Source organism: Lissotriton vulgaris, chromosome 1_1 (genome assembly GCF_964263255.1).
Source record: "Lissotriton vulgaris chromosome 1_1, aLisVul1.2, whole genome shotgun sequence".
In the NCBI taxonomy this organism is placed as follows: domain Eukaryota; kingdom Metazoa; phylum Chordata; class Amphibia; order Caudata; family Salamandridae; genus Lissotriton; species Lissotriton vulgaris.
The window spans coordinates 1,979,585,897-1,979,610,436 of NC_141685.1; positions in this window are offsets into that span (position 1 = coordinate 1,979,585,897).

Here is a 24,540-nt window from a genome sequence, read left to right on the forward strand (position 1 = left end):
AGGCGTCTCACGTGGCTACGTGATACGTCACGTAATAAAGAGTATATTTTACAGCTACAGATATTAGCTTTTAAAAAACCAATGAAATTCAATGAAAAAACCACAGGTTATAGACTATATATAGTTAGGAATTAGCATTTACAAAACCTTGAAAATTCACTGAAAAAACCATAGGTTATAGACCATATATAGTTAGGAATTAGCATTTACAAAACCTTATTTTACTCGCACAAAACCATTGAAATTCCATATATAGTTAGTTGCACTAACTATATATCGCGCACCCGCAATCCACTGCTGATGATGTCACATATTACATCATTCATGACATGGTCAGTGACATCACTGATGACATCACTGATGACATCTCAAATGACATCACTGATGACATCACTGAAAACATCTCATTTGACATGACTGATAACATCACTGATGATATCATTCATGTGATAATACCATGAACCTCTTCAGACTCTAATATAACCTTAGATACAATCAGTGTAAACAGACAGTCACAGACTGTCACTCATCCATGGAGTTACTCACACACCTAGTCAGTTATGCCAAAAATCAATCACACCTCCATTTTCTCAACTATACAGTTATACACACCTTACTTATTCAAACATATACTAACACATATTTACTTTACTCTCTTATACAATCTCTGATACATGTTCACAATGATCCATACAGCCACTCACACATTCACTGGCTCTTATGCACAGTTATTTATAGATGTCAACTCTCACATGTACTGTGTTTTACATATGTACTTATTTTGACATGTAGCACTGAGATATCCATTCACTCACTAATACACTCATGCACAGTCAACCGCCCATACAGCTGTTTGCACATGCACTTTTGAATCTATACATATAGTGAATCAACTACTCACACATCTATGTACAGAGTCACACACCTTCCAGCCACCCATACACACACACTCAGTTTCCCATACAAATACTTGGACAACCAATCAACCCATACAGTTACTCATATAGCTACTGATCAACATATGCAGCAGTTTGTAGAACAACAGATATAATGATGCACAAATTAAAACAGTTTAGTCACTAACCCATGCACTCAGTGAGACACATTTAATCACTCACTCAATCAGTCAGTCATGCACCTACTAAATCCTTCATCCAGACACTTATACATCCACTCATTCTTCAAAATATAAGACATATTTTAACTTTACAGAAACATACAGTCACTGGATGTTGTCATCAGTGATGTCATCAGTGATGTCATTTGAGATGTCATCAGTGATGTCATCAGTGATGTCACTGACCATGTCATGAATGATGTAATATGTGACATCATCAGCAGTGGATTGCGGGTGCGCGATATATAGTTAGTGCAACTAACTATATATGGAATTTCAATGGTTTTGTGCGAGTAAAATAAGGTTTTGTAAATGCTAATTCCTAACTATATATGGTCTATAACCTATGGTTTTTTCAGTGAATATATATATATATATAAATATATATTACATACTGGCAGTCGCCAGTAGGTATTTATAGTTAGGACCAAGGCCCAGATGTAGGTCACCAAATACCGGTCGGTAACGGCCGATTTCGGCCTTTACCGACCGGTATTTGGGATTTGACATGTAGGTGGCCTTATATTTACGGAATCGGTATATTTACCGATTCGGTAAATTTACTGATTCTGTAAAATACCGAATCGGTAAATCCAGATGTAGGTGGCACTTCAAACAGTGCCACAGGCCTTTACTGATTTTGTTATTTACCATGTAATACTATTGCATGGTAAATAACGAATTCCTTAGGGCATGTATGTGTGCTACATGGCCAAAATCAGGGGTGCAACAGGGTGTCAAAGTGACACCCTGTCCCCCTTGTAAATTCAGTAATTTTACCAAATCGGTATTTACCGATTCAGTAATTACCGAATGTTACAGATTCGGTAAAAAAATCGGTAAAAATACCGACATAGCATTTACCGATTTGTAAATACCGAATCGGTAAAATTCGGTATTTACGAATCGGTAAATGCCATTTACCTACATCTGGCCCCAAGTTTCCATAGGAAGTTCATTTTTTATTTTGCCTATAACTTTGACGTTGTTTGATAAATCTTCATGAAATTTTCAAAACTAATTCTTTGTTCATATCAGCTCCTATGTTGAAAGTTCGGGGTGATTTGTCAAGGGGGGGCAGAGAGAAAAGGGGGTCCCAAAACGTGTTCTCTCCATATTAATTTCCATTGAAAACTTTAGACAAGGCTACAGGTCGAATGGGTGAACGGAATTACCCCAAATTTGGCAGGGAGAAGGGTCTTGGTCTGGAAAGCATGCTTTTGTTTATTTGGTGTATATTCGTTCAGTAGTTTTTGAGAAATATCGAAATTTACAGATATTGATATTGAGAATTCTGCCATCATTACGAACACGAGCTTGCTGCTTATTGGATGCAAGCGGTTGCAACTAGGAAGTGTTGGCAGCCATTTTGTGTTAACGTTGAAGCGAGTAAGGGTGAAAAAAGTAGGAAAGAGGAGGATAGGAGCACTGTGAGCTCTGTGGGGTGTTTAGGGTATACTATAGAGGGAGTGTGAAGCGAAGTATTTACCCCTACCGGTGTGAAATTGCTGTTTTGCCCACAGTGACATGGTAGTGAGGTGAAGCGCCGGTACAATCCGGGATGAAAGCGTGCGCCTAAAGCGTGAGCTGAGTGCTGTAAACGAATGTGCTCTGGGTGCTGTAGCATACTGGCTGAAGTGAAATATTTACCCCTAACGGTGTGAAAGTGCTGTTTTGCTCACAGTGAGATGGTGCTAAGGTGAGGTGCCGGTACACTCGGGGATGAAAGGGTGCGCCTAAAGCGTGAGCTGAGTGCTGTAAACTGACGTGCTCTTGGCGCTGTAGCATACTGGCCGCTGTAGCATACCTGTGGAAGAAGTGTTAGTATGCATTTATACTATACAGGGAGTGCGAAGCGAACGACTCACCCCTACCGGTCTGAAGTCTCAAATGCAGTGTTTTAGCAAGGTGGAATAAAGAAATAATTGTGAAGAATATAATGCAGAATTTTGCAATGCCACAGAAGAGAAACAGTGAAATCAGGTGTGTCTAAGAAAGTGTAATAAAGGGATGGAGTTTGAAAGTTATATAAAGGTGTGTTTCTTTAAGTGCCATAAATGGACCAACTGGTGCAAGAGATAAGGCATGGAGCTGAGGTACACTCCAGCCGCTTTTGCTGTATACAAACGTAAGCTCAAGCATCAGTGAATTCCACATTGTATGTTAAAGTTTCATGTGACATAAACAATACCTATTATACTTGAATGACTCAAATTTCTATAATGAAAATAAAGGTAGGATACTATTACCACATGTATCCTTTAAGAAAAAAAAAAAAAGTTTGCAAAATGTCATCATCAAACTGCTTAGGTACCCTGGTACTCTTTTTTGTAACACAAAATTATCAATAGTACAACAGTCAGCAATATCTTGTAAAGTACATTCATTATGGTGCATGTCAGAATTGGTAATAGTTCTACCCACATTGGAACTTTGAGGAGGAACACAAACATTGCGTTTCTGAGAAGTACATTCGGTACCCTTCTGGGCGAACCATACATTATTGTGTTTAGCTGTTTCAAAAAACCATTCTTGGGCAGAGAGCTATGGCATCAAACTGAGGCAAATTTCAACCGCTTCTGCTTTATTCAAACTGAAGCTCCTGCATCAATGAATTCCATATTACATGTTACTGTTCCATGTGACATAAATGAAAGCTATTAGACATGGATGAGTAAATTCTATAATGAAATAAAAGGTAGGATACGATTACCACAGTGTGCCAACTAGTTCCTAAATATTGTTGTGTTTTTTTATCTTGATCGCCAGCTTGTGAGCAGAGACTGAGGATGAATAAAGTTGTGTGAAAGGGCCTCGTGGATAACAGGTAGGCAGAGAGACGTGTGCACAAAGAATAGACATAGTTTCAAAATGGATCTCTGGCTTAGGCTAATTTAGGAAGTAAATAGCGTACTTGTATAGGCCATACATCACACATCCTGGTTAGAGTGGAGACGTAAGGGGCAATAATGAAAAACAGAGTTCAAATGCCTGAGCATACTTAGAAAGTTGTTATATGAAAATAGTACACTTGAAGTGTATTACAATTTTTGAAAGGAAATAGTAAAAAAAGATGGAAAATTTCAATAGAGGAATAACGTGAGTTTCCTACAAGTCTTGGAGATTGCAGTGCGGAAGTTCTTCAGCGGCTTGAGATGCGTAATGTTCCAAGAGGTCATTGTTGCCATCGTTTGAGAAAAGCAAAGTGATCTAATTCATATCCTCAAAGGGACAGTAATGTTCCTCGAATGTTGGAGCGGCAGTTTAAATTGGCAGGCAATCTGCGATGTTGTGAAAGGTCGAATGTTGCAGGAGATCTTTCGCGGCTGCGCAGAAATCCCTTCCCAAGATACGTTTTTGCGTTGCATCCGCGATTTCTCCGCTGCCTGAACAATCAAGTTCATGGTTTTCAAGATACTGAATTACCTGCTGGATATCGGGAGCGATTGTTGGGATGTTGGCAAGGCATACATCTATTCGCCAGTCGAATGGGCAAGTTTTGCAACAAAATGATTGTTGCATGCAGATTGCACATGTGTAAATAAAGGTCATGCTGTAACTGGCTCCGATAATAGATAGAGGCTGGCATCCGAAAAGTAGTTCAATTTTTTCACATATTTGATGTAGCTTCGCGTAGAGACGTATGTTGTCAGACATGCTTGTTACCACAAGGAGCGCAGACATTTTTTACAAGCAAAATTAGTAGTAGGACGGACGCACAGAGAGCGAGAATTAAGGGCACTGTTCCTGTTGTTCCAGAGATGATCGAATTAATGAAGTCTGGTATTATACCAAAACAGTTTGAAAGCCTGTGAGAAAGTCAGAAGAGACTGTGGTAAAAAAGTGTGCCAGACTTTGAGTGTGAGATGTGTTGAAAATTGTGTAACAATTCACAAAGGGTAATGGGAGGTTCAAATTTAAAAGGGACTGTATTTTACTTGAAGTTTGTGCTATCTGCAGTCAATACATTTCTTTTGCAGAAGTGAGGGATACTTCTGTTCTGAACAAAAGCACTTTAGTTTGGTTACTTTAATGAAATCTGTATTCAAAGTAGGGATTGAAGGCCAAGTTGAATTTTGTTAATTACTTTGTGTGGGTGGGAATGGACATTGCCACAGGAAGTTACTTGGTTTGAAACAGTAAGGACCTACGGTATGCCAGCTCACATTCCTTAGGAGTCCATGTGATTGAGAAGCAGATAACTGCCGTTAGAAAGCGGTGTGAATTTTGGTCTGATTGTGGGAGTTGGCATGCTTTCAAGAAAGCACGCAAAATTGGGGGCTGTAAGCTTAGAAATGTTGTGCAGGTGGATATTCTTGCATAGTAATGAATGACTGCCATTGTGGTAGCAATTTTCACCTGTGAGAAAAACGTCTGTATGCTCTTTAAGACCGCAATATGTAAATCGGAGAAAACACAGTTCGTGAATAAACATGCTACCTTGTATAATCACATAGAACATGACAAACAACATGTACACCTAGCAGACACAACTACACAACGTACTGTGGGAACCTTGGCTAGCCATGTACACACACCAAACATGGCATTGCACCTCTGTTACACAATACAGAATGCGGGGAGAGATGGGAGCAAAGTATGTGCGAAGGTGGCAGTTGATTCTCAATTATAAAAGTATATAATGCAAAGTGTTGAGCGGATGTGCCAGACAGACTTGAGTTTGCAGAGCACAGACATGTACATGTTAACATACACTGATGGTCTTTTGAGTGAAGTAGACAGTGGACGCAACCATAATAGTACAGTCAGTAGAGAAGATTACTGAAATGTAGCGCAGACGTGCCACCTCCCCCTCCCCCCAAAATCTTTAGCATAGTGGGCTGGCTCGGCGTATGCAAGGCTAGTGTAGGGGTATGAATAAAAGGCACGTTTCTCTGGGTGTGGTTCTCTTACAGAATGGCGAACATGTCTGCCAGGTCTGCGCAGCTTACACCGCCACAAGGTTGACCCCGTGAGTAAAGTTGGCTGCGTGAATGATGGTCTCAGCGCGCTGGTACCGAGAAATCGTTATGGCCGCAGCAACGCACATATTCCCCACAGTTCAGGTTTCGACACCGCTTTATGTGAAAGAGGTCCCTACAAGTGTCTGCGAGCTCCGAAGGGTCCTAAGATCAATGCTGGCTACGTGACACATTTAAACAAAAACAATAGCTCCTGTGGGTAAATACTGAACTACTTATAATATTATAAATGCACAATGGCAATATGGGTGTATTTATGTGAAAATTAATACATGGGTCGCTTCTTTTAACTTTGCAAAAAACTAAAAAACGAATCTATGTCAAAGAATTTCATGTCATTTTTGTTCTAAATGTTTGTAATATGTTTAGGTTTTTTGTTAGAAACTATTCACTTGGGACACGATTACACTGTTTTGAAATTGTATAGATGTATGTAAGTGTGTAATTTGTTTATATGTATACCCCCCCCTCTCCTTTTTTCCGGTATTTAATATATTCTTCTTGTGCATATACTACTTACTTGCCTTTCGTCTCCTTTAAATCACCCATATTGCCATTGTGCATCTATAATATTATAAATAGTTCAGTATTTACCCACAGGAACCATTGTTTTTGTTTAAATACGTTGCCCAGGCTCCCAGTGAGTAGGGTTCCCCTGCCAACTGTAGTAATGGCTAGGCGACACCGGCACACAGCCTGAGACCCAGCAGCGTGGAGTGCTCTGTATACTACTAACACAGTAGTCCAACAGGTACCAACAGTGGAACGGTGTCTTGATCCCACAATGGACGATGTTAGAAATGCATCTCAGAGTGGAGATGAAGGTACTTCCTTCGACCAGGTGCAACCTACTCTAGGTCCCAACAGTGGAGCGGTATCTTGATCCCACAATGGACGGTGTCTGATATTACCTGCAGCTCAGAACTCCCTCCGTTGAGGTGCATCAGACTCTGTGATTCCGTAGATAACTGTTGCACATGATTATTAGGCTTGGTTGACTGTAGTCGCTGGACTACACCGCGGTATAACAGGTCTGAACAGTGAAATGGGGTCTTGATTCTATGATTGAAGATGTCAGAAGTTAAAGTCTGTGATGATTTGTGTGTACCTGCTCTTATCAAGTGCAACCAACTGTAGGTCTCAACAGTGGAACGGTGTCTTGATCCCACAGTGGTGGATGTTAGAACTGCATCTGGGAGTCGAGATGAAGGTACTCCCTTCGACCAGGTGCAATCAACTCTGGGTCCCAACAGTAGAATAGCGTCTTGATCCCACAATGGATGATGTTAGAACTGCATCTGAGAGTGGAGATGAAGGTACTCCCTTCAAACAGGTGCAACCAACTCTAGGTCCCAACAGTGGAATGGTGTCTTGATCCCACAATGGGCGATGCCCGATATTACCTGCTGTGTGACTACTACTTTCAATTAACACTGCAGACAGTAGTGTTCACAATTCAGATCGATTCGTTATTGTAGATGGCGCAGTCCAGTAGGAAAAGACATTGCTCCAGTGCGCACAGTCTGCACCATGCATACGTATCATTACAGGCTTCGCACACGCCGTTTTTTTGCTTCACTTATGACAAACTGGGCAGCTCAAGTCCATGTTACGTAGCTGTGGGCCCTTGCTGACCGCTCTCTCTGGCCTACACTGCAGACAAAAGTGTTCACAATTCAGATCGATTGGTTGTTGTTTAAATGCAGAATCCAGTAGTCAAGTAACCACAACTTATATTGAAATATATACAATATAATTTAAGTACACTTGCTTGAAGATATTAGATTTAGATGACTTATAGGTTTACTACGATGACCAAATTCATCTTGCAAGTCCAAAGGAACACTGAATAGTCTACATTGTTGACAGCGGAAATACAATTTGAATTGTTTTGATTTATTTATTGCAGAGTTTTCTATAATTTATGTTGTTGTATTTTGTGAAGAAAAAGTGAGAAAAAGTATTCATGGATGTCTGTGTGACTACTGCCTTCAATTAACACTGAAGACAGCAGTGTTCACAATTCAGATCGAGTCGCTATTGTAGATGAGGTAGTCCTGTAGGAAAAGACATTGCTGCAGTGCGCTCTGTCTGCACCACGCATATGTATCATCGCAGACTCCGCACACGCTTTTTGTTGCTTCGTGTATGAGAAACTGGGCAGCTCAAGTCCACGTTATGTAGATGTGGGCCTTTGCTGACAGCTTTCTCTGACCTACACTGCAGAAACCAATGTTCACAATTCAGATCGAGTCGCTATTGCAGATGATGCTGTGTTGATGGCAACAGATATTATTCCTAGTACAGCCCGCCTGTAGCACACATCATCGCTGGCTGTGCACATGCTGAATGCTTTTGATGTGGCTATGTGAGTATACTAGAACTGATGGACCCTTGATACAATATTTTTGTATATTATTTCAGATCTATTACTTGTGCCTCAGTATACCACAAGTTGTAGTTCTTTTACAATAGAATATTTTTCTGTATTATTTCACATCTACTGTCCCTACCTTACTGCAGCACAAACTATTGATTCTTTTATTATTGAATGTCTGTGTGTGATCCAATGATCACTGTTGTAGTTTATGATAGCAGCAACGATTCCTTGAAGGCTGGTTTACACTCAATCCAAACGCATCCACCACAGACGCCACTGGATATGTGACCCTGGTAATACAAAGGTGTCGAGCGCACGTGCCCGTACCCACTGCGACTAACTATCTGTGGCAGTGTGTTCTTTATCTATGCATGATACTGCCCCTGGGCCGTACCACATTACATTGTGCTGTGGACAGCGTGCGCAACCATGTTACCTGAGGTAGTTGGGAAAACTTCGGTTATATAACTTTTAGGTGTATGGCTATCACAGGTGGAAGGCTTCTTTACAAACCATGAATATTGATGAAGATGGTAGTTGTATGATGTGTGTAGTGTAGAGGTGTGCCTTATCAAATGCTGTAGAGAGAATGACTAAAGTGGGTGGCGTTTTTCCAACTGCCGCAATGGGAAATGTTATGAACTAATGAAACACTTTTATTTAAGGTCACATGGCAATTGCGCGCTCAGCACTCAAGGAGACCACACTCAACGCGATTTTGAGACAATATATTTACTATATGTTTATTACAGTTAGAAATATATATATGTTTAAAATATTTTAGATTATCACTTGCTCTCATATACGCTTTACAGATATTTACATATACTTTTGAGACATAAAAAAAATTAGGGAATGGCGTACCCGGCGCAACATCATACATCTATGATATAAGACAGGGATTGGCAGCGTGCACTCGTTGCATATGGAATGCACAGCTGGTGCGACCCCATACGTACATGATGTAATGCGCTGCTTGGTACTGCTTGCCTGTCGCATACCAAACTAGCAGCTGGCACGAGCTCATACGTATATGTTGTTACGCGGGGCGCGGTGCCACGAACCTGTCAGATACGAAATGTGCATCATTTGCGTGCTGATGGAGCGTGGTAGACTACCGGTACAGGACTTTAGTTTTCTCCCCAAAAAAGAAAAAAAAGATATACATATTTTTTGGGGAAAATATAAAATATTTCATAATTTTAAAAGTTAAAAAGAGGATAATAGAGTTGCAAAAAATATTTAAAAAATTCGAACAATTATAAGTTTTATAAATATTAAAATAAGAAAATAACATGTATAAAACCTTCAAAATTCACTGAAAAAAACATAGGTTTTACAGACGTAATAGTTAGGAATTAGCATTTAAAAGACTGTAGAAATTCACAGTAAAAACCATAGGCTTCTGGGGTGTAATAGTTAGCTGGACATTTCACTCATACAAAACCATAGAAATTCCTCTGTTATAGTTCGTTCTGCTAACTATAACTTGCGTGCCCGCAATGCACTGCTGATGCTGTCACATATTACATCATTCATGACATGGTCAGTGACATCACAGATGACATCACTGATGACATCTCAAAGGACATCACTGATGACATCACTGCTGACAACATCCAGTGAATGTGGTTTAGTTTACAATTTAAATGTGTATTATATATGTACACCAATCTATGTTGAAGATTCAGTGGATATATAACTGTCTGGATGGAGGATTTTTTGGCTGTCTGACTGTCTGTTTAAGTGAGTAATTAAAAGTGTCTCACTTAATACATGGATTAGTAACTAAACTATGTGAATGTGTGTATCACTGTCTCTGTCGTTGTATACATGCTACATCAGTTGGTCACTAACTACATGAGTGTGTATATTAGTTATTGATTAGTTGGGTAGTGTTTGTATGGGACACTGAGTTTGTGTGTGGTTGCCTGGGTTGTGTGTAACTCTATGCATAGATGTTTGAATGGTTGATTGACTAGATGTATAGGTTTAAGAGTGCATTTGGAAACTGTTGTTTGGGTGACTGAGTGTATTTATTTGTGTGCTGGTGAGCAAATATATGTTTTAGTTGTACATTTTCAATCAAAGTAAAAAAATGAAAGGCATTGTATGTGGGAGTTGGTATATATAAATAAGTATATGTAAGAGTCAGTGATTGTGAGGGTAACTATATGAATGAGTGTATAATTGTAATAGTGATTTTTTAACATATTAACTATGCGTTACTATGTGTTTGAATAAATGAGGTGTTGTGTGTATAATTGTGTAAGCGAGTAAATGTAAGTGTGATGAATTTTTTTAATGAGTGAGTAGGATTACTGCATAACCAACTAAGATGACTGCTGATGTGTCAATGTCTAAATATCTGTATGTATATATATATTTTTATTACTTTTTTATTGAAGAGGATTTGCAAAAAAAATTATAAAAAATCATTTTATCATTATGTCATACATATATATCTTATAATATCTAACCTATGCAATGGTTGAAATTTACATATTTTATAGTATACACCTTGAGTCACATAAACCATGATATATAATCACGGCATGGAGAAAAATAGAAAGGAATAAGAAGAAAACGAGAGAGAGAGAAAGAGCTAAGCAAACATTATTGTCAGTCTAATCCTCCAACCATCTTTGTATATCCTATACTCCATTACATACTAGTTTGAGCTGCAATCCATATCTTAAATGGAACCCATATTGCTCTGCCTCATTTTCGGGCAGCTTGGCCCTTGCATTTATAAAGTTATTTTTTCAGATGATATATAGCCAATAGACGGGCGATCCAAGCTTGAAAGCGTGGAGGATCTGCGTCTTTCCAATGGGTGGACATAAGAAGTCTCATTACCGCTATAACAATAAAAACAAATTTGCTCGCATAATGACAGCATTGCAAACTTTCATCACATCCTAATAGCCTTAGGGTAACAGATAGTTTAACATGACACTCCACAGCTGCTGTCAGGAAAGATTCCATTTGCTTCATTACTGTGTTTAATGAATCGCAGCTATAGAACATATGTATCGTGTCTGCGGGTCCTTGCTTACATCTAGGACACTTATTGTACTCCCTTTTACCCAGAGATGTAATTTTTGAGGGGTATAATAAAGATCGTTAAGTGTGTAATAATGCAGGGCTTTGAAATTTGCCGCCAAAAAAATTTCCTTAGATAAATCCTGGGAACGGCATATATCAGTATCGTAGTCCCCAGTCTTCATAGCCCACTTAGCTTCTACAGCTTCCAAATCATCTGGGAGTATGTCCATTAATACTTTATATATATTCTTAATTCTAGTCTGCGGATTAGAAGTAATTTCAATTAGGGATATTTTAAGGAGCAATAATCCCTTGTTTTTTAATTTATTCAAAAGGCTTGTGATTTGATTATATTAAAAAAATGAATTATCAGATAAACTATATTTTTGTTGAAGCTCCAAAAAAGGAAATTTACGTTCAGCAGCATATAGATCACCCACCGTCAATACTCCCTTTTCCTCCCATTGCCTAGCTATTCTATCATATAATAATGGTGAAGAATAAGGAGATCGCCATAGCGGAGTATATCTATTATGTGTAGGTATATTAAAGATGATCAGCATCTTTTTCCAAATCTTCCAAATTGCAAGCATTATCTTAAACTTTGTTTTTTTATAGTAACAAGGCTCGATTTGTCTAAAAAGTATCCCTTCAGCGTTATTTCCTACGGCTAGCTCGTAAATTGAGGATAGATCACCATTTACATTATATTGTCTGCCACTACTACCTGACATGATTACATATGACATTTGCTGCAAAAAAACATGCATAATAATAATATCTGTTATTTGGGGCAGACCATCCTCCTTGATCCTTCGGCAATGTTAAAAATTTGAACGACCGGCGGATTTTGGAGTATTTCCAAGCAAAACAGCTGAAGATGCTATCTATTCTCTTTAAAAGCTGTTCCTCAATAGCCACTGGTATTGACCTGAACAGATATACTATTTTCGGGAATATAACCATTTTTAAGATGTTGCATCGTCCTATAAGTGATAGGTGGAGTCTGTTCAACCGTTGAAGGTCTATACTAATCTTGTCACATATTGGTTGCATATTTATTTTCCAGATAGTATCTATAGCTCTGGTGATCTTAATATCTAGATAGGTTACTTCAGCTAATTTTCTATTGTTATTATCGCCAGGTCATCAGCGTATGCCAATATTTTAGTCTCACAGCCGTTTCGCTGGATTGGCATGATAATCTGATCTTGAAGAATTTGTTCGATGAAGATGTCAATATAGATAGCAAAGAGTATTGGCGAGCAGGGACGTCCCTGTTTCGTCCCCCTCGCGATCGTTATAGAGGCAGCTTCCTCCCCCGTAATATTCAATTTAGCATATGGTTGATGATACATGGCAGGTATAGCTGCTACAATACCAGGACAAAAGCCCATTTGTGCATAGTTGTCCATAGGTACTTCCATGCAACACGGTCAAAAGGTTTCTCCACTTCTAGGATGATCATAGCCATCTTCTCCACAGCTGCCTCGGTGATGTCCAGCAAAGCTATTGCACGTCTAATATGGTCCGTAGTGCCTTTCTTCGGTATAAAACCGTGTTGCCAAGGAGAGGCAAGATGAGCTATGATACTTCCTAGGCGGGTAGCTAGAATTTTTGAATATAATTTCATATCCGTGTTCATAAGAGAAATAGACCTATATGAGGCGGGATTGTTTGCAGATTTTCCCTTTTTTAGAAATACAACTATATCCTCCCTTTGCCAGGACTCTTGAGGGACGCCGTTATATTGTACCCCCAGGAACAGATCTAATAGCATAGGGGCTATTTCTTTCTGGATCACCTTATACAATTCCAGGGGAATCCTATCAGGACCTTCCGCCTTCCCTGTGGCCTTTACTTGTAAAGCACCAAGTACCTCTGCTTCAGTTATTTATTTTTCTAGTTCTTGCCACATTTCTGCACTGAGCCTTCGTTGACTACCTAAAATACATTCACTATCTAACATAGGCTCTGTATCCCCTTGCTTATATAGATCCTGATAACATTTCTTAAAGACTTTTATAATATCTTTTCTAACTGTATAAGAGGCCCCATCGTTGCCCTTAATTTCTGTTATGTTTTTTTTTGTGGCTTTTTGTTTGGTCCACAAAGGCAATACTTTACCGATAGATTCCCCATACTCATATCCTTATGATTTATATGCTTGGTAGATAGCAGCTCCCTTCTTAATATAATGATTGTTTATTTTGGCCTTCATAATTGTGATATTATAAAATATTGTGTTTTCTAGACTCTCTTGTTTTTGCCTAACTGCCCCTGTACATTCTTTTTCCAGCTCTCCCAGTTTAAATATCAGCGTGTTGATTTCCTGTTTTTTTTGCTTCCTGGCCTTCCCTACAAAGCTAATTGTCTCCCCCCCCCCCCCCCGGAGCCCAGCTTTAAAGCTATACCAAACAATATTATGGTAGGAATTGTATTGATTCAACTCAAAATAATTAATAAACCATTTTTTATGTGAATTATATAACTTTCGTTCTATAATAAAGATCTATCGAATGTCCATTTCATTTTCTGATGCTGTAGATTTGGAAGTATCAGACCCATGATTAAAGGGTTATGGTCTGAGAGAATTTTCGAGAGTTTTTCTTAACTTCTACACACGATATATACGCGGAGATGACACATATAAATAATCAAACATATAAAAATTTCTATGGGGATTTGAATAATACTTGTATCCAGGATCTGATGGGTGCTTTACTCCCCAAACGTCATGGAGATCATAGCTGGTTTGTAGAGCAGAGAGAGCGCAATGAACTCAGGGTTTTCTCACTTGATATCTTTGGGTGCCATCGAACCCCTTTTCATAATGAATATTAAAATCCCCACAGAATATAAACGGACCAGGCCATGATGCTACCTCCATTTCTAGATTGTTTAGAGTTTGGGGATCGTCCTCTTTTGACCCATATATGGTGCAGATAGTGATTCCCATAGGGGGCTGGGCCATTGCCCATCTTCCTGATTTGTCCCCAATGTCCGTATGGCCGACCCAAATCAACTTTTAATATGAATCGCTGTTCCTCTAATACTTGAGGTGTGGGTAGAACATATCACAATATTATATCCTCTTATAGCCAATGTATCCCGGCTCCCCCAAAGGATGTGTGTTTCCTGTTGGCATATAATGTCAGGATTAAAATTTCTTAACATCTCTGCAACATTGCTACGTTTATGTCTGTTGTTGAGACCCCCTACGTTCAATGAACAAATAGTGACCATAGCCATTTAATCTAATCAACTCTCTCTGCATTAATTACGGATGCTCTCTAATACAAACTATTTTATATTAATTTTTGCAAACATCCTCTCCTTTTTTTGTTTTTTTCCCTGCAGCCACCCCCCACCCCAAATTCCAACGCCCCACCCTTCACCAATGCCCCTTTCCTGCCCCTTATAGAATCCCACCCCCCTCCCTTCCCTTACAAAAAGGCATTACGACTACTGGTAGTCTGCTGCGATGGTCACTCCTCTCTGATCAAGGGTAGAGTAAGGCAAAAGACAGTGAGGAAGTAAAATAAAGTAAAAAAAATGGATAAGATTCAAAGACTAATGCTCTATAAATCTGAGAGAAAAGAAAGCATGTTGAAGAAATATATACGCAGTTCTCACCCTTGCCCTAAACATTCACTCAGTCCATGCGCTTTAGATCCATTTCTCCAAATATTCTTGTACTTTAATTTCTTTCACTCAGGCGGGATGCAGGAGGAATGCCTGTTCTCCACGATCCTCTACCGGTTAAATCATTTGTCGGAGGCACCAGCGTATTTTGACAGTAAAGTGGCAATAATTTGGTTGCACAAAAAAAAATGTAATCTCCACCACTACGCTTTGTCGTAGGTTTTGCTTTGTCATACACTGCTTGGCGAAGCAGATAATTGCCAAAGTATATAAGTATCGCTCGGGGTTTCGTGTCGGGCTTTGAAGGTAACTTGAGATTAAAAGGAACGTGATGGCCCCTTTGGATTTCCAGTTACCAGTACCATTCCCCAAGCTCTGGAAATGCTTTAGACAAGACGTCAACCATATATCTCCGAGTGTTCTCTCCTTCTTTTCCCTCTGGGACCCCTAAAACGTGTAGATTATTACGACGCAATCTATTTTCGAAGTCCTTGATCTTCCACTGTATATCAACAAGCTGTGCCTCAAGTGCCACTATAGCTGTGCATTTGGTAGTAACAGCAGTCTCCAAGATTTCAGTCCAAGCCTCAAGGCTGTAAGTCGTTTGCTTATTACCACACATGATTTCGCGACTTTTCTAACTGACCCTTGTATTTTACGCATTGTTGTCTGCGCGCGTTTACTATGCTGTTGTTTCTCTTCTCGATGAGAGAGTATACACTAATTGACATTATCCAAGGTCGTGGGCATAGAAGAGGACTGGTTCACCACTGATGGTGCATTTGTGTTTGTATTGTTTGTACTAAGTAGCCCAGCTCCCAGATAGTCCCATCTTAGATCTTTCTTCTGCGGGCTTGGGTGAGATGTTCTTTTCGTTGTTTTGTGAATTGTCGCGGTCATGTATTTTCTCCCGGTGCCTGACCCCGAGCTCTCATCACTAGGGTCTTCCTGAGAATCGGAAGGGGAGCCAGATATTGACCAAATACCATCTGAAAATGAGTAAAAATCTTGTTCGCTATGGTTTGAGGATGCAGCATCATTTTCCGTCCCTACTCCTAAGCCCCCTTGGGTATTGGCTGAATTGCTAGACCTTTGTTTTAGAAACGTTTCAGAGGCTTCTGAAAACTTAATGGTAGCTGTTGTTTCCTTATTACTACGGACTTGCATCTCTAGCTGCAGGCGGGGGGGGTTATATCATAGACAGGAGGCTGAGTATTTTGGATTGGCTGTGGTGATATAGTCAGTGCACTCTCAGTTGCTATATTGTTGTTTGGGGTCAGGATTTTAGCTACGGCTGGCAAGATCGATATATCCTTTCCCCCAACCGCCTTTTCTTTAACCATACTCCATCCCTGGTGCTGTGCATCTTGTGCTACAACTGGATTCAGTGTCTTGGGCTGAGGGGGTGCTCGCAGCATCTCCAGAACAGTGGGCTCAACATTCAGTGATATTCCATGACGGGATTTCTTTTCTTCTGGTTGTGGCTGCATTGGCGGTTATATTTACTGCGTTGTTAGTTTTTGGAGACATCTCAGCACCCAAACCCAGATGTGTCTTTGCTTTCGCCCCAGCAGCCACAGGGATTTTTGGAGCCATAATCACCGGGTGAGCCTGACGAGAGCGGGAAAGTTGTAGGCGGTGATCTCTTTCCGCAAGAGGGGACGCTAAGATCACAAGGTAAGAGTGTTCTTGCCAATTTTGCACGGCAAAACAGCATTCCGTGTAGGGCACGTCCAGGTCTGGGGGAGGTCTTTAGAATTAGTTGTACCGGCTCGTCTGTGTCCATCGCCTGCACGCTAGATACAGCCAGCACTGTCAGCGCAACATAATTTCTCAAAGATTTTAGATTCTTTGGATTCTTGACTTTACAGAGCAATTGCTGCTTAAAAACATTGCATAAGCATTTCAACTTCCTCGCTGCTGATTCTCCATGTATATCAGCGGTCAGAGACGAGTGAGCGGCCGCTCTAGTCAGCCGCCATCTTGCCCTCCTGAAAGTCTATATATGTGTATTAGTGCATTTGATAGTGTTCTATTAATTACTGACTGCATGTTTAAGTAATTCTGTTGTTGAATGGGTAGTTGTGTGTGTAGTCTTAGGAATCAGTGAGTGGGTATGTAGTAACTGGTTTTGGTGTGTCAATGGTTTCTAATATGGTACTCTGTATTTTACAGTGAGTGAGGAAAGGTCATACTAGTGTATGATGAGGTGTTTCAGATTGTCACATGGATGATGTCATCGGTGATATCATCAGTGATGTCATTTGAGATGTCATCAGTGATGTCACTGACCATGTCATGAATGATGTAAAATTTGACATCAACAGTGCATTGCTGGCGTGTGAGTTATAGTTAGCAGAACTAACTATAACGGAGGAATTTCTATGGTTTTGTACGAGTGAAATGTCCAGCTAACTATAACACCCCTGAAACCTATGTTTTTTCCTGTGAATTTCTAAGGTTTTTTAAATGCTAATTTCTAAATATAACGTCTCTGAAACCTATGGTTATTTCAGTCAATTTCAAAGGTATTTTAAATGCTCATGTTTAAGTGTAATAGTTGTTATACCTATTTTTTTTATTGATTTTCTACAGTTTTTAACTGTTTATTTATAAATATTGTATTAATTAAATAACATTATATATTTTTCTGAAAAGTGCAACAATTTTTTTTTTATTTCAAACTGAAATATTGTTTAATTTTTTGTTGTATTTTTTATTTTAATATATTGATATTATTTTCTTTAAAAAAAATGTTTTCCAATTTTGTTTCGGAGTCGCACACCCAAAGTGGATTCTAGCCGCCATTTTAGAAAAGTCATGAAGGATCCATGTACGGTGTGCGATGGCTGTGTGTTTTTCAGTTACATCATATACATTTAATATTACTTGAAGTGCGCGATTGGTATGCGACCAGTCTATGACTCCTGCTCCCGCGCATTCCCGACAAATGCGTATTACGGTACGCGATGCTTGCATGGTGGCTGGTCCCGCGTGTTGTCATATACGCGTGACTCCCGTAAAAAATGTATTGTTCTAAAATTATATGTATGTGTCTTTAATATACATATTAGGGCAAGAGATTAGCTAAGTTTAGCTAGGATATTCATAAAAATGATATATTTGTACTTATAATAAACATTATTTTTAAATATATGTTTTATTTGTTCATTCGTTCATTTTTTGAAAAAACACCAACAAAATCCAAAATTGTTAAAAAAAGAAAAGAAAATACAAAAGAAAAAAGAAGCAAAAAAAAGTTCTTATCAGAACTACCTTATCTGGTTAAAGAAATAACTATAATTGCAAGGTAATGTGTGAAAGTTTGGTTGAATTTATGTATACAGCATGATTGACTGAAAGAATGCATTAGTAGTGTATGGTGAATTTATAGATGAAGATTTATGAGGAAGTACTGCAGCGTGACACTGCAAGCTCTTTAGCTGCACTGCACTGTGGCACTTCCGAAGCACAGGGATGTGACATATGTACATGAATATGCTGCAACTCTGTGCTTCCCTCTGCACTGCTGCACAAACTACGGCCATGCGGTCACACCGGCACCCTTGGTGCAAGGATGTCTGTGTCGTGCGGAGATTGGTTTTGTGCAGGAAGGGACACCTTCCTGCACAAAAACAATCAGAAAAGGCATTTTCCTCTTTCAATGTATGCTGTGGAATGCCGCATGCATTGAAAGAGGATAAAATGGGGAGAAATGAAAACAATTCTCCTCGTTGCACCTTGCTACTCCAACTCTAGAATGGCGCAGCATTCACAAACATCTCCAAATTGATGATTTCTCATGAATCTGAAGATGTGTCTTGTTCTATGGGTGTAGTGTGGGAACACCCACAGCAACACCTATAGCAAAGTTCAGTGTACGAAGGGGTCGTATTTACAAGGAGCCTCTCCTTGTAAATATGAAGGAGTGCATGGCGTCATCACTAAGTTACAAAAAAGTGACGTACTGGTGGCGCAGGGTGCTTGTAAATCTGCCCCATAAGTGCTTAGATATTGGCATTCTGATACAATTAGAACTTAGTGCTGCATGGTTGATTGAAGAATTGCATGATACTGACAGGAGGCATCCTACGCTGCATGGGTACTACTTCAGTATTTAATGGAGTAGACCAATAGTATGTATCTGCTTAGAGATTTGTAGGGATTATGCACAGAATATTTTATGTGTACTTGTGTTGGTGCATAGGTCATTTTATAAGAATACCACTAGTAACTGGAATGATGACAGTGCTGCAAACAGAGTGAACACTTAATTTATAAGTGCTTACCTATTGGTGGAGGGATAGGCTAAGTAAATAGTGGTAGATAAGTGATTTAATAAGTGCATGGGAGAGACTGGATGTTTCCTACACTGCAGGGGTACTAACTGGGTATTTAGAAGAGTGTATCAACAGTATGTAGCTAGTTAGAGGTCTGCTTGGATAGTGCACAAAATATTATAGCTGTATTTGTGATAGTAGCTAGGCCATTCCATAAGTTAATGACTAGTAACTAGAATACTTACAGTATTACAAACAGAGTGTATAGTGAATTTATAAGTGCTTAGGTACTGGTGGAGTGATAGGATAAGTAGATAGTGGTGGATGGGTGTTTGGAGAAATGCATGGGACAGACAGGAGATTCCTACACTGCATAAGTACTAACTGGGTATTTAGAAGAGCGTATCAATAGTTTGTAGCTGGTTAGAGGTGTGCATGCATAGTGTACAAAATATTGTACCTGCACTTGTGTTAGTGACTACGCCATTCCTTAAGTATACGACTAATAACTGGAGAAATTTCAGTGTTGCAAAGAAAGTGTGTGCTGAATTTATAAGTACTTAGGTATTTGCGGAGTGATAGGATATGTAGATAGTGCTAGATGGGTGAATAGAGAAGTGCATGGGACTAACTAGGTATTTAGCAGAGCGTATCAATAGTATGTAGCTGGTTAGAGGTCTGCATGCATAGTGTACAAAATATTGTACCTGCACTTGTGCTAGTGGCTAGGCCATTCCTTAAGTATATGACTAGTAACTAGAATAATTTCAGTGCTGCAAAGAGAGTACATGTTGAATTCATAAGTGCTTAGGTATTGCAGAGTGATAGGATACATAGATAGTGCTGGATGGGGATTGGAGAAGTGCATGGGACAGACAGGAGGATTCCTAGGTTGCATGGGTAGTACTTTACTAAGTAGCTGGTTAGAGGTTTATATATATATAGTGCACAGCTGAATGTAGTTGTGCATTGATAACAGTGTTTGGATTACTTGATCTTACCTTGACAGTAGTACATATCAAAAAATGCTAAACATTTTTTTCAGCTATTACAAGTGCTTAGGTATTGGTGGAGAAATATTATAAGTAGCTAGTGCTGGATGTGTGATAGGAGAAATGCATGGGACAGACAGGAGGATTCCTACACTGCATACGTACTAACAGGATATTCAAAAAGTGTATCAATAGTTCGTAGCTGAATAAATGTCTGCATGCATAGTGTACAAAATATTGTACCTGCACTTCTATTAGTGGGTAGGCCATTCCTTAATTATATGACTAATAACTGGAGTAATTTCAGTGCTGCAAAGAGAGTGCATGCTAAATTTATAAGTGCTTAGGTATTGGCGGAGTGATAGGATACATACATAGTGCTGGATGGGTGAATGGACAAGTGCATGGGACAGACAGAAGGATCCTAGACTGCATAGGTACAAACTGAGTGTTTAAAAGACTCATCAATGCTATAAAGCTGATTAGAGGTCTGCATGCATAGTGCACAGAATATTGTAGCTGTACTAGTATTGGTGTGTCTATGGTTTCGAGAATGGTAGTCTGTAATTTAGGTTGTGGGGAGGTGCATCTGATGATCACGTGGAGGATGTCATCAGTGGTGTCATTTGAGATGTCATTAGTGATGTCACTCACCATGTCATGAGTGATGTAATCTGTGACGTCATCAGCAGTGCATTGCGGGGGCGAGAGTTATAGTTAGCACAACTAAGTATAACAACCGAATTTCTCTTGGTTTGTACGAGTGAAATGTCCAACTAACTATGACGTCCATGAAACTTGTAGTTTTTTCACTGAATTTATGAGGTTTTTAAATGCTAATTTCTAACTATAATGTTCATGAAACGTGTGTTTTTTCAGTGAATTTTATATATATGTATTTAATCTCCTCTCGCTCTTACAAGGAAGGAATTGGCACCCAGCTTGCAGTTTGGAAGAATTTAATGTGCAAAGGATGTGATCCACGTGTTTTGGCTCGTCTGAACCTTCATAACTAAACAGGAGGTCATTGTAGCATCCTTATTTAAATGTACAAATGCCTCCAGTTGCCAACATTAACAAAGGACTACATAATACTTTAATCCAAAAAGCTGGCGGCCATATTGGCCTGGTCACGATGTGAAAATTCAGGAGTTGATACAATAAAGGAAAAAAAAACAAGTGTTAATATGCACACAATTTCATTTCAGCATATCTTGCCCTGTGACCGCCATACCTGTATGTTCGTCAACATGACTTATTCATAATAAACATACTTAGGATTGCAAACATCAACATAAACAATGGACCACACATTACTTTAAAGTGAAAGACTATCGGCCATATTAATCTGGGCACGTTGCGTATTATAATGGTTCTTACACGAAAGAAAAGAAAAAAATTGGTGCTAATATACACACACTATACCTAAAGAAAGTTCTAGCGATTATAGTTCCAATCCATTCACAGCTCATTTGAGATGTCATGAGTGATGTCATGAGTGATGTAACTGACCATGTCATGGATGATGTAATGTCTGAGGTCAATAGCAGTACATTGCAGGGGCTTAAGTTATAGTTAGCTCAGGTAACTATAACTGCTGAATTTCACTGGTTGTGTATGAGTGAAATCTGGGTGTTACTATACTGTCTCTGTAATCTTAGTTTTTTTTAGCAAATATCTAGTTTTTTTTAACGTTAAGTAAGATGCATATCACAATGGATGGTGGGGGGTTGGAAGCAGGGCCTGGCATTGTGCTGCCCTCACCCAAGCTTGCTGCTCCTGCCTTCCCTCCTCCTAGCCATCTGTTGTCCAAGTCCACGTCCCTGCTCCCTTATTACAGGCCTGTGTGGCCGTTGTTCTGCCACTGGCCTTCCCTTATTCTCTGAACAGTTAGCTTGTTGCCCCATCTACCTCCTCCCTATGCTCTGTTGTCTGAATCCATGGACAAGCCTCCTCCCTCCTGCCATGCATGATCTGATGTGCTGCCACTGCCCTCCATTTAGCATGACGTACCAGTCCACTCCTCCTGTGTTCCATTGCCCAATTCCATGCCCCATGATTGACCTCCTTCTTAGCCTCTGTGCTTAGCTTGCTGCCCCTATTCTCCTTCCCCCTGCCCTCCGATGTCTATGTGCATGCCCCTGCTCCATCCTTTTTGCCCACCATGTTCCATTGACCTGCCACTCCTATCTACTCTGAGTGTTTCGTTGAGCTGTCACTGCCCTAGAACGTGTCTTGCATTTTCAGATGAATGTAACCTGTCCCTGCCACCTCCACCCTGCCTGTTCAAATTCCATGCCCCTATCCCCTTCCTCTTGTCCTCCATGGTCCATTTTACTGCCACACACTTCTGCCCTCCCTGGTCTGTTTTGCTGCAACTGTTCCTCCTGCCTGCCTCGCATGTTCTGCTGTGAGGTCCCTTTCCCTGAACTCTCTTGTCTGAGCCCAGGTCCTGACCCTCCCCTCGATCCTACATGGTCCTTTTTGAATGCCCCTGCACCCTCCTTCTTGCCCATCATAGCCATTGTGCTGCCACTAACCCTCCTGCTTGCCATGCATGGTCTTCTGTGCTGCCACAGCCCCTCCCACCTTCCCTGTGTGGTCAGCTAGCTGCCCCTGGTCCCACCCCACCTTCCCTCCATGGTCTGTGTGTATGCCATCATAGTCTCACTGTTGCTCTCCATGGTGTGTCTTGCTTCTAGTGCCTATGCTGCCTGACCTCCATGGTCATCGTACTGCTCCTGTCCTGCCCCTTGCTCCCAGGCCTCTGTTTCCATGTACAGAACCCTTTTTCCTCCCTCCTGGCTTGTCTCTTCAAATGTAATGTCCCTGATCCATCCCTCCTGCCCTTCATGGTCTGTTATGCTGCAGCTTTCTCTCCTGTTTGTCAACTATGGTCAGCTAGCTACCACTGCCTCTTTCCGCTCTGTTCTCTGTTGACCATGTGCATGGTCCTGTCCTCTCCCTTTTGCTTTATATGGATTGTTGTGCTGCACTCCCTTCCCGCATGCCCAGTGTGGTGTAGTGTGCTGCTGCAAACCTTGATGCCTGCCCTGTAGGGTCAGTTTGGTGCACCTCTCCACGTCCCTCCTGTCTTCCATTATTTGAGTCCATGTCCCTACCCCAATTCCTTCTGCCTTCCATGACCCAATGCACCATACTTGCTAACATTTGAACTTGGTAAGAGGGAGATTTTGAACAAAAAACTGGGATAGTGATTTTCCCCTTTGACTTACATTAAAAAAGAGGAGATTGTAGATGGGAGACAGATCAAATGAAGCCCATTTGGTCCTAAAAACATTGGACGTTTCCTGGCTGAGTTGGGTATGTTGGCATGTATGGTTGTAATACCACTACCTCTTCCTTCTGCCCACAATGGTCTATTATATTGCCACAGCCTGTCTTGCCAGCCCCATATAGTTGGTTTGTTACCCCTGCCCCCTTTTCCACTGCCCTCCATCGTCTGTTGTGTCAGTGTGGTCAAATTGTTGCCTCTGCACTCTCCTACCTGCCTTAAATTTTCAGAGTCTGTGCCCCTGGCCTCTGCCTCTCAACAGTATCCTTTTTTAAAAAAAAAATGTTTTATTGATCATCATCAAGTCATCATTTCATAATTTCATTGTTACACAGAATAGACAAAGTAATCCATATACATTCATTTTAGAAAACAGAGAAAAGAAATATAAGAACATGCAGTTTTCACTTTAGCTTCATGATGTACGGAACCCCTCATACACCATAGCATTGTTATTGAAATCGAGTCCTGTTAATCCACCCTTCAAACAGCTCTGCTCCGCTCCTATCCATCTTTCCTCCTATCTAGCGAGAGTCCCTCATGTCTTCAACCATGGATACCGTACTCCTGGCTCTTCCCCTCTAATTCCTCTCCATCCATTCTAAAACTGGAGCCCAGATTTGTTTCCCTAGTCGCTTTGCCTGCCATCCTTTCTTCTCATATAACTCCTTCTCGAGATTGTATATAGCTAGTAACTGTGACATCCATTGTTGAAAAGTTGGGGGGTTTGGATCTTTCCATAGAGATGCTAAACATATCTTACTTATAGCCATAGCCAGAAATATATATTCCTGGTTAGCT